Source organism: Onychostoma macrolepis, chromosome 06 (genome assembly GCF_012432095.1).
Source record: "Onychostoma macrolepis isolate SWU-2019 chromosome 06, ASM1243209v1, whole genome shotgun sequence".
Lineage (NCBI taxonomy): Eukaryota > Metazoa > Chordata > Actinopteri > Cypriniformes > Cyprinidae > Onychostoma > Onychostoma macrolepis.
This window is the reverse complement of record NC_081160.1, coordinates 27,466,798-27,476,060: the sequence shown is the minus strand read 5'-3', so window position 1 is coordinate 27,476,060 and position 9,263 is coordinate 27,466,798.

Below are 9,263 nucleotides of genomic sequence, written 5' to 3'. Positions count from 1 at the left end.
GGAGGCTGTTCTACGTGCTCCATGACCAAATCATCTCATCAACTGCCCGCTGGTCTACTCCAACCACTACCTATCCCACAACGCCCTTGGTCACACATAGCCATTGACTTTGTAACCGATTTACCGACCTCGCAGGGTCACACTGCCATCCTCACGGTTATCGATCGCTTTTCCAAGGCCTGCCGCCTAATCCCTCTACCCAAACTACCCACAGCCTTCGAAACCGCCGAGGCTCTTTGTAACTACGTGTTCAGGTTTTACGGTCTTCCTGAGGATGTGGTCTCTGATCGGGGTCCACAATTCACCTCTCGAGTCTGGACCGCATTCTGCCAAAAACTCAACATCAATGTCAGTCTTACCTCCGGATATCATCCTCAATCCAATGGCCAGGTGAAACGTCTCAATCAAGAGCTCATTCGATTCCTCCGATCATACTGCCATCGAAATCAGTCCGACTGGAGCCGTTATCTATTCTGGGACGAGTATGCTCAAAATTCACTCTGCAAACCTGCCACTGGTATCACCCCTTTCCAATGTGTCTTGGGTTTCCAACCCCCACTGTTCCCATGGTCCGGAGAACCCTCAGAACTCCCTGCCGTTGACTCATGGCTGCAAAGAAGCGAGGAGACATGGAATGAGGCTCATACTCGCCTCCAAAGGGCAGTGCGTCAAACAAGGGAACAAGCCAATCGTCATCGGCGCACAAATCCCAACTATCAGCCGGGTCAGTGGGTCTGGTTATCCACTCGGGATCTTCGTCTCCGATTACCCTGCAAGAAGCTCAGTCCCAGGTACGTGGGTCCATTCAAAATTCTTAGACAAATAACTCCTGTTTCATTCCGTTTGGCTCTACCTGCCCATTATCGTATCTCACCCACTTTTCATGTGTCCTTGCTCAAGCCCGCTGGTGGTTCGAGAGGAGCGGAGGACCAGGAGGAGGCTGGTGACCAGAGGGTCCCTCCCATCACCATAGACGGCGAACAGGCATACCAAGTTCGGGAGCTTCTGGACTCTCGTCGCCGGGGCAGAATAATTCAGTACCTTGTGGATTGGGAGGGTACAGCCCGGAGGAACGGTCCTGGGTCACTGCAGAGGATATTCTGGATCCTCTCTTACCACAGACTTTCATCGTGACCACCCGGATAGGCCGGCCCGAGACCCCGAGGAAGACCCGGCGTCGTTTGCCTCTTCGGCCAGGAGCCGCTCACAGGGAGGGGCTCTGTCACAATTCAGCCTCTGTGGCTCCTCCAATCACCACCAGAGGGAACTATCACCAGAGTATTAACCGGTTCATTAAGACTTCATTTCCCATGTACCCGTGCCAGAGACTGATCACCTGCACAGGTGTTCCTCATTGCTTGGTCTATTTAAACTGTGCCGCCTTGCTCTCCTTGCGAAGTCTTGTTTTGCTATGCAGTCATTTCTGAGCGTTTTCCCTGTGTTTGCTTACCTGTTGATGACCTGGATTGTTTACCCGTTTCCGAAGGATTGCTGCCTGCCTCTTCTGACTCTGCCTGCCTTACTGAGTATCTCTATTGTCTGTTTGCCGCCTGCCTTGACCCTCAGCGCGAACTCTGTTTCTGATTCTGCCCTGCCTCTGCTATATCTGACACCAGTTACTGATTTATGCCTGTCTGACTTCTCTTGTGTTTCAATAAAACTGCACATGGATCCTGACGCCACTGCCTCATTACAGAGGATCTATTTTCATTTTTATTTGTCTATATACACCTTGGGTGGCCGTGGTAAATTATAAAAGTAGCCCAAAAAACCCACGGCTCTGTAATTTTTCCCGCGACTGTATTTTCAAAATAGCCCACTTGTGCCGCTACCCTGGCAACACCGGTTCGCTGTACCCTCATCACACAATGATAGATGACCTTCCGCGCTGCGATGATGGGAAGAAGTTGGGGTCAAACCTTATCAAACGATTAATTTGCGTTAAAAAAATATTAACTTTTTAGTTAAAATATTAATTTTTAGATTAATTGCATGCGTTAACGTTGACACCCCTAGTATTTATATATTCTGTGGAAGGCATAGGACCAAGAAATGATCGACCAATCGAAAAAGCTGGGGGTGGGGGGGAGGACTGGAATTGGGAACCGCTGATGTCGCCTCTGGTATTCTGGTCTGTAAGCACCTTTAATGGTTTTAGAATCAAGCATTTTATCATTAAGAACATAGGCCCAGATATGAATATAAATGGTTTCACATACATAAAACATGTTAATGTAAATAATATACAGTATAAATATTCAATTAGGCCACTTTTTCCCATTTCTTTCATCTGCAGACAAATATTTCTGATTCTAACATATATTTACTTTGATCCCAACTTTAAAAATTCATGCTGGTGTATTTCATTGGTCTGCGTATGTGTGTGTGTGTGTGAAAGAGAAAGACTTCAGAAGGAGGGCGTGGAATATGTATTTGTCACTGGGACTAATCTACTGAGATATTACATGGTTATTATTTTCCTCTCTCTCTCTCTTGTTCTCCACTGCCGCTCCTCTGGGGGTAAAGAGACAGGCTCGGTAAAACAGTCTATTAGTCATAGTGCTGGGGTCAGTGGGGACACCCCAAGCACAATATGAGTAATGATTTCTCAGTGTGAAAGATTTAAACAGAAGTCCTCGGGGGGACACACCGGGCCCCTGCAGACATCTGAGGGCCCTGGGCTTAAAGTACAGAGCCGCTTGGAGAAGGAGACCAGGGGTCGGGCCAAAGACCCATGTCACACTATATGTGTTGCTTTCGATTTCGAATTCTGTCTCTCAAGTTTTGAGATTCTTTGTCTTCATTTCTCACTCTCTCTCATCTTTTTGTCTCTCATCTCACTTTTTTGGAAATAAAATGGGTTGCGAATGCCATTTCATGTTGAAAAACTTTAGCATCTGAATCAGTATCGGTGAAGCCGTTATGCAGATAAGTATTCTGATCCCTGCCCTGTGTGCCACTGCTTCTGTCTCTGTTTTCTTGCCTCACAACATGTGCAGAATGTCAGCAGCAGCTGTGTCTGTGGATGACTCCACCCCATGTTTCTACTGTTTGTGGAAATATTTTGAAGACAACAGATGCTTTGCATGTGGGGTGTTTTGCATTAGCATTAGGTTTTGTCGAGAGAGAAAGTTGCAATTCTTTGAATTAAATAAAAAAAAGTAGAATTTTAACCCTAACAAATGTAATTTTTTTAATTATGTGCATATTATTGTTGTTGTTATCACAGTGCAACAAGAAGTATGAAATGGAATTGCTTTGGTCTTTAGAAAAATGCCTTGTGTAACACAGTTGATGACGCATTCATTGCTTTTTTTTAATTTTTATTGTTGTTGTTGTGTCCTAATGATGTCTACAGAAAAGATTTGTGATTGGCTGTGATTTGTCTCTCCAGTCATTTTAATAGTTTAACTGCAAACTGTAGTGTTGGAATGCGTGTGTGGGTTTGGCTGTGCTTATTTCACTGTCCGTTGGTCCAGAGCCAAAGCAAATGCATGCAAATTAGGTACCAGAATCATTGGTTGTGGGGTATGATTTTATTTTGTATTTTTTTATGTTCTTTGATTGAATTCTTTAGAAACTAAAGCTTGTAGACAGTTTGAAGCAATTCGCATGGAAAAACAATGCTTGATATTTTCGTGCTCTGTAGTGAACATTTGTAAACCAAAAGAAAACCTTTTAACCTCTACAGAGTCTTCTGCAAATCACATTTTTAGCTGTAGAATTGAAAGAGCGAGTTTGAAGGAGCACTGAAAGAGTGATTTTGCGAGAGCATTATTCTGAAGGATGTTCCTGGTCGGCCTTGTTCTATAATTGCTTTTCCCATGTAATGTCGAGCGGCTATGAATTCCTTTATTTTTTTCTTTAATTTTACATAAATATTTTATTACATGAATACATTTTTCTGAAAATAAGCAACACAAGCCAATATTTTCAACTAATAACTGTAAAGGAAGTGGTTGAAGCCTGTCTGTGTGTGTTTAGCCCAATCTCTGCTAAAGTCGGATATCACAGCCTTGACATCCGCCATCCAAGTGAGTTGGAAATACAGGTGCATCTCAAATTAGAATGTTGTGGAAAAGTTCATTTATTTCAGTAATTCAGCTCAAATTGTGAAACTCGTGTATTAAATAAATTCAGTGCACACAGACTGAAGTAGTTTAAGTCTTTGGTTCTTTTAATTGTGATTATTTTGGCTCACATTTAACAAAAACCCACCAATTCACTATCTCAACAAATTAGAATACTTCATAAGACCAATAAAAAAAACAAAAAACATTTTTAGTGAATTGTTGGCCTTCTGGAAGTATGTTCATTTACTCAATACTTGGTAGGGGCTCCTTTTGCTTTAATTACTGCCTCAATTCGGCGTGGCATGGAGGTGATCAGTTTGTGGCACTGCTGAGGTGGTATGGAAGCCCAGGTTTCTTTGACAGTGGCCTTCAGCTCATCTGCATTTTTTGGTCTCTTGTTTCTCATTTTCCTCTTGACAATACTCCATATATTCTCTATGGGGTTCAGGTCTGGTGAGTTTGCTGGCTGGTCAAGCACACCAACACCATGGTCATTTAACCAACTTTTGGTGCTTTTGGCAGTGTGGGTAGGTGCCAAATCCTGCTGGAAAATGAAATCAGCATCTTTAAAAAGCTGGTCAGCAGAAGGAAGCATGAAGTGCTCCAAAATTTCTTGGTAAACGGGTGTAGTGACGTTGGTTTTCAAAAAACACAATGGACCAACACCACCAATGCACCCCAAATCATCACAGACTGTGGAAACTTAACACTGGACTTTTTCCTTCCACTCAACTTTCTGTTAACATGCTTGGATACAACACTCTGTGAACAGCCAGCTTCTTTGGCAATGAATGTTTGTGGCTTACCCTCCTTGTGAAGGGTGTCAATGATTGTCTTCTGGACAACTGTCAGATCAGCAGTCTTCCCCATGATTGTGTAGCCTAGTGAACCAAACCGAGAGACCATTTTGAAGGCTCAGGAAACCTTTGCAGGTGTTTTGAGTTGATTAGCTGATTGGCATGTCACCATATTCTAATTTGTTGAGATAGTAAATTGGTGGGTTTTTGTTAAATGTGAGCCAAAATCATCACAATTAAAAGAATCAAAGACTTAAACTACTTCAGTCTGTGTGCACTGAATTTAGTTAATACTAACTTTTCCACGACATTCTAATTTATTGAGATGCACCTGTAGTTACACTTATTCTGAGGACGTTTTTGTGATTTAATGAATTTGGCTTTCATGTTATTTGTACTCTAATGTAACACAGTGTTTGAGAGATATTGGAAATAATTGGTTTCAGAAAATCTTTCTCATCTTGAAAAAATTCCTGTTCTGAATCACCGTACTGGCGTAACACACTTTACTTCTATTACTATTTCTGCTGTATGTAATATGTTATTATAAAATAATATGAACTATAATTTTAACATTCCTTTTAATTAATCAGACTCTTGAGATTTGTAATTTTTGCAAAAAATTGCATAGCAAATAACAGCTCTGCACTCGCTAAATTAAATATCACTGAGCTCACTGCATTGCATTCGTGTAGCATACTACAGTTTAAAACATTCAGTATTGCATAATACAATGTTTTACTCATCATTTAAAAATATAGAACTAGTTGATGGTACACTGTGCAGTATGCAGTTCACATTACCTTCTATTACACTCTTAAAAATAAAGGTTCCAAAAGAGGTTTTTCACTGTGATGCCATAGAAGAACGATTTTGGGCTCCTCAAAGAACATTTAGGAACCATTTGTTTTCTTAGTGTGTAGAATATTTCAATAATATGAAGAATCTTTTCCCGCTATAAAGAACCTTTTGTGCAGGAAAGGTTCCATGGATGTTAAAGGTTCTTCATGGAACTACAAAAGAGCCTGTTATTTTTAAGAGTCAAGCATTTTAGGTAGAAAGAAATCATACACATTCAGTACTGCAAAATCAAGGCCAGTTGAGAGCGTCTTCCAGACTGTGACTCATTGTGCACATTTTGTACACTAGGTGTCCATGCTGAAAGGACAAAATAAGCTAAATTTAAACAGTTCTAAATGGCTTTTTGCAAGGCACAGGCGACGTTTAAAGAGGCAACATTTTAAATGTCAGTGCAGGGCATTTAGGACTCATTTAGTAGTTTAGATGCTTTTAATGATACATACAGCTGATATTGCCTTTTCTTTGAATCAAATTTTCTAACAAACATGTATTGAAAAAGTCACCTTTGCAGGATCAAGCGATGAATCTGTTTGATGGCAGTACTTTCTGTGCTAGTTCTCAAAACATAAATCTTCTATGAACTATAAATCAGCAACATATTCAATGTTATCAAAATATGACTTACAAGGCCACCTTTTGTAATGTTTGTTCATACATTTTGTGAATTAATCATTTAATTTTTTTTAATTGATTGAAAGTCCTGAATATTATATGTGCAGTCTTGCATGGCTGTTTAAATCACTTTGCAGTATCTGTCCTTGCTGTATGTGTGTGTGTTTGTGTGAGCAGTGGTCTAGACAGTCCTGCTAAATATGCTTCAGGCGTGCTGATACATGCTGTGGGCATGAGGTAAGACGGCCAGGGCGGGTGAGAGATGTGCTCACCCAGACACACAGACACATGCAGTCCTTTAGGGTCATTATGAGTCATGGTCAAGGCATGGCATCAACATATCAATCACTCAACTTTCATCTTCAGTTCACCTTTAAAAATGCCAGTGTGCCAGTTCAGCATACAAAACCAGTGATCTTTGGACTGTCAGATTAGCGTTACGATCATTGCTACTATACTGCCATTAAAACTGCATTATTTTTTCATCTTAATAAATTTTCATCTTAATTAAACTTAATACGCTTTATACAATACATGTAGTGCGCTTGGCTACATCTAAGCATTTCTATGGATGACTGAATTATGGTAATAATATAGCCTTTGATGGAATTTCTAATAATTTGAATATGCATTTGATTGCAGGAGTGGTCTGAATTGTCAAGAGGTATTAGATTAGCAAACAGCACTCCATCAGACGCCTCCTGGAACACTTCAGCTGATGGTTCCTGTTTTAACACAGCTCAGATTTTCTGAGTCACTTCTTTTTTTTTTTAATATCGGTTTTGCATTATTCATTTTTGGTGTCATATTAGAGATGGGAGATTTCCATATATAACTTCTACTATCTGAAATAGATTAACTTCAGTGTACCTGAGGCAGTGTTTTTAAGCTTCATTTCAAATTCAGACTATCAATTCTTAAAGGGATTGTTCACCCGAAAAATACATTTTGTCATCTACGCACCATCATTTATTTGAAAATATGTTTGATTTTTACCATGGGCACAACATGAGTTGTGTGTTTATTTTATTTTATTTATTGTAATTTTTTTTTTGCAGAATGTCCGTGTTGCTCCGATACACTTTTTCATATAGTGACCATGGCTGTTAAGCTTCAAAATTATTCTGTTTTTGTGTGAGGAACAGACAAAAATGTAATATTGCTTTAGAGTACTTGTTATAGTGTTGACGTGCACAAGTTGAAAAGAAAATGTTAGGATCGCATGATTTGGATGAAAAAATGTATCACACTTTTTTCTGATTAAAAATTGTGATTAAATAAAATTGCTTAAATTTTCAGGTTTGTAGGGCTGCACAATTTGGCCAAATATTTTGTTATCATGTATCAACAACAACAACAATAACAATAATAACAATAACACATTATTATTATTATAAAAAATAAAAATATTAAATATAATAAGAATTATTATTATTGTATTTTTTTTACTGTAATTACAATAATATAATATTTGATTTGATTGTGTAACTAAAATTAGAATACTAACATTTATGGCTGTCTTAATTTACAAACCATCAAGCTTTTATTTTTACCGTTTGGGAAGATGTTTAGCACATATTTTGTTTCCAAATCAATGCTTGTTGCATTCCCAAATTCCCATGTTGGACTTTTGGTTTCATTTTGATTAATCATTTTGCACTAGAAAATATCACGGTATGTGCCTGTATGACATAATATAAATTTTTGTGTGAGCTGTTCCTTTAATCCCTTTAAAAGGAATCTATATGTCGTTTTATAGTACGTACATGAATCCTAAACCTAAATACACTATGACATTTGACAGAGTGATGTAGACTACAAGAAGACTTAGCCGTGAGTGCCTGTGCACAGAGTCCTGTTCCATTGAGTTAGTTCTGATTAGATCATTAATTCTGATCTAGTTGATATGAGGAAGGCTAGCCGCCTGTCCTCCGCTTCCACCCCCACAGTTCCCTCAGAGCACAGCTCTGGGTTTGAAAGACTTGTCACTGACAGATCCTCGATCGCCTCTCACTGTCTGATGGAATGATAGATGATGAAAGGACAGGGGTAAACGAACAGAAGAGATTAGATTCTCTTATCATGTTTACCTTCCCTGACAGAGTGCTTCAGACCGGATGGATGCATGGATGACAGGAAGAAAGGTTTCAGAGGAGGGCGAGCGGATGGAAAAAGATGCTCCGGGAAAAGAAGAAGAATGCGCGTGTCAACCTCGGGTGTTTTCGTGAGGACGGGTTACGTAATCTCAAAGAGATCTCAAACAGTCTCTTGGAAAGGGTGCATATGTGGTGCCTACTCCCACGCAGGGTTTTGAAAAGTGTATTTTAACTAGATTTGGTGAAAATGCGAGTGGTGCTTGTGTGGTCGCTGTGTTGTGAGTGGTTAGCAGGACGTTGCTATCCAGTTGCTAAGGTGTTCTGATTGTGTTTTAACACATTTCCAGTTGGTTTCTAGGTGAATGTTTACTGGCAAGTTAAAAGAGTCCTCTTTAAAAGAGACCTATTATGCTCCTTTTTACAATATGTAACATAAGTTTCAGTTGTCCCCAGAATGTTTCTGTGAAGTCGATAGATATTCTGCCAAAAAAACATCTGTTTGGTTTTGATTATAATGACTATCGTGCTGAAATCATGCATTTTAAAGCCATATCAGTGTAAACATCTGATATACGGTTTTCTGAGCGCACACATCTGAAGCATGAGCACAGAAAGCGGATGTCACACGGCAAGTTAGTACTAAACTAAGTTGTCTTTCATGTCTTATTGCGCTTAAACTGTCAAATACACACAAGTTAAAGTTAAAAACACATAAGTTTCAAAAATAGTCGGTTATGTCTGTGAAGGTAAACAGCTGGGAAAGAAATTGAAATTGCATGTATATATTAGAAATCTGAGTGGCTCATTTTTTCACAAGCTTGCAG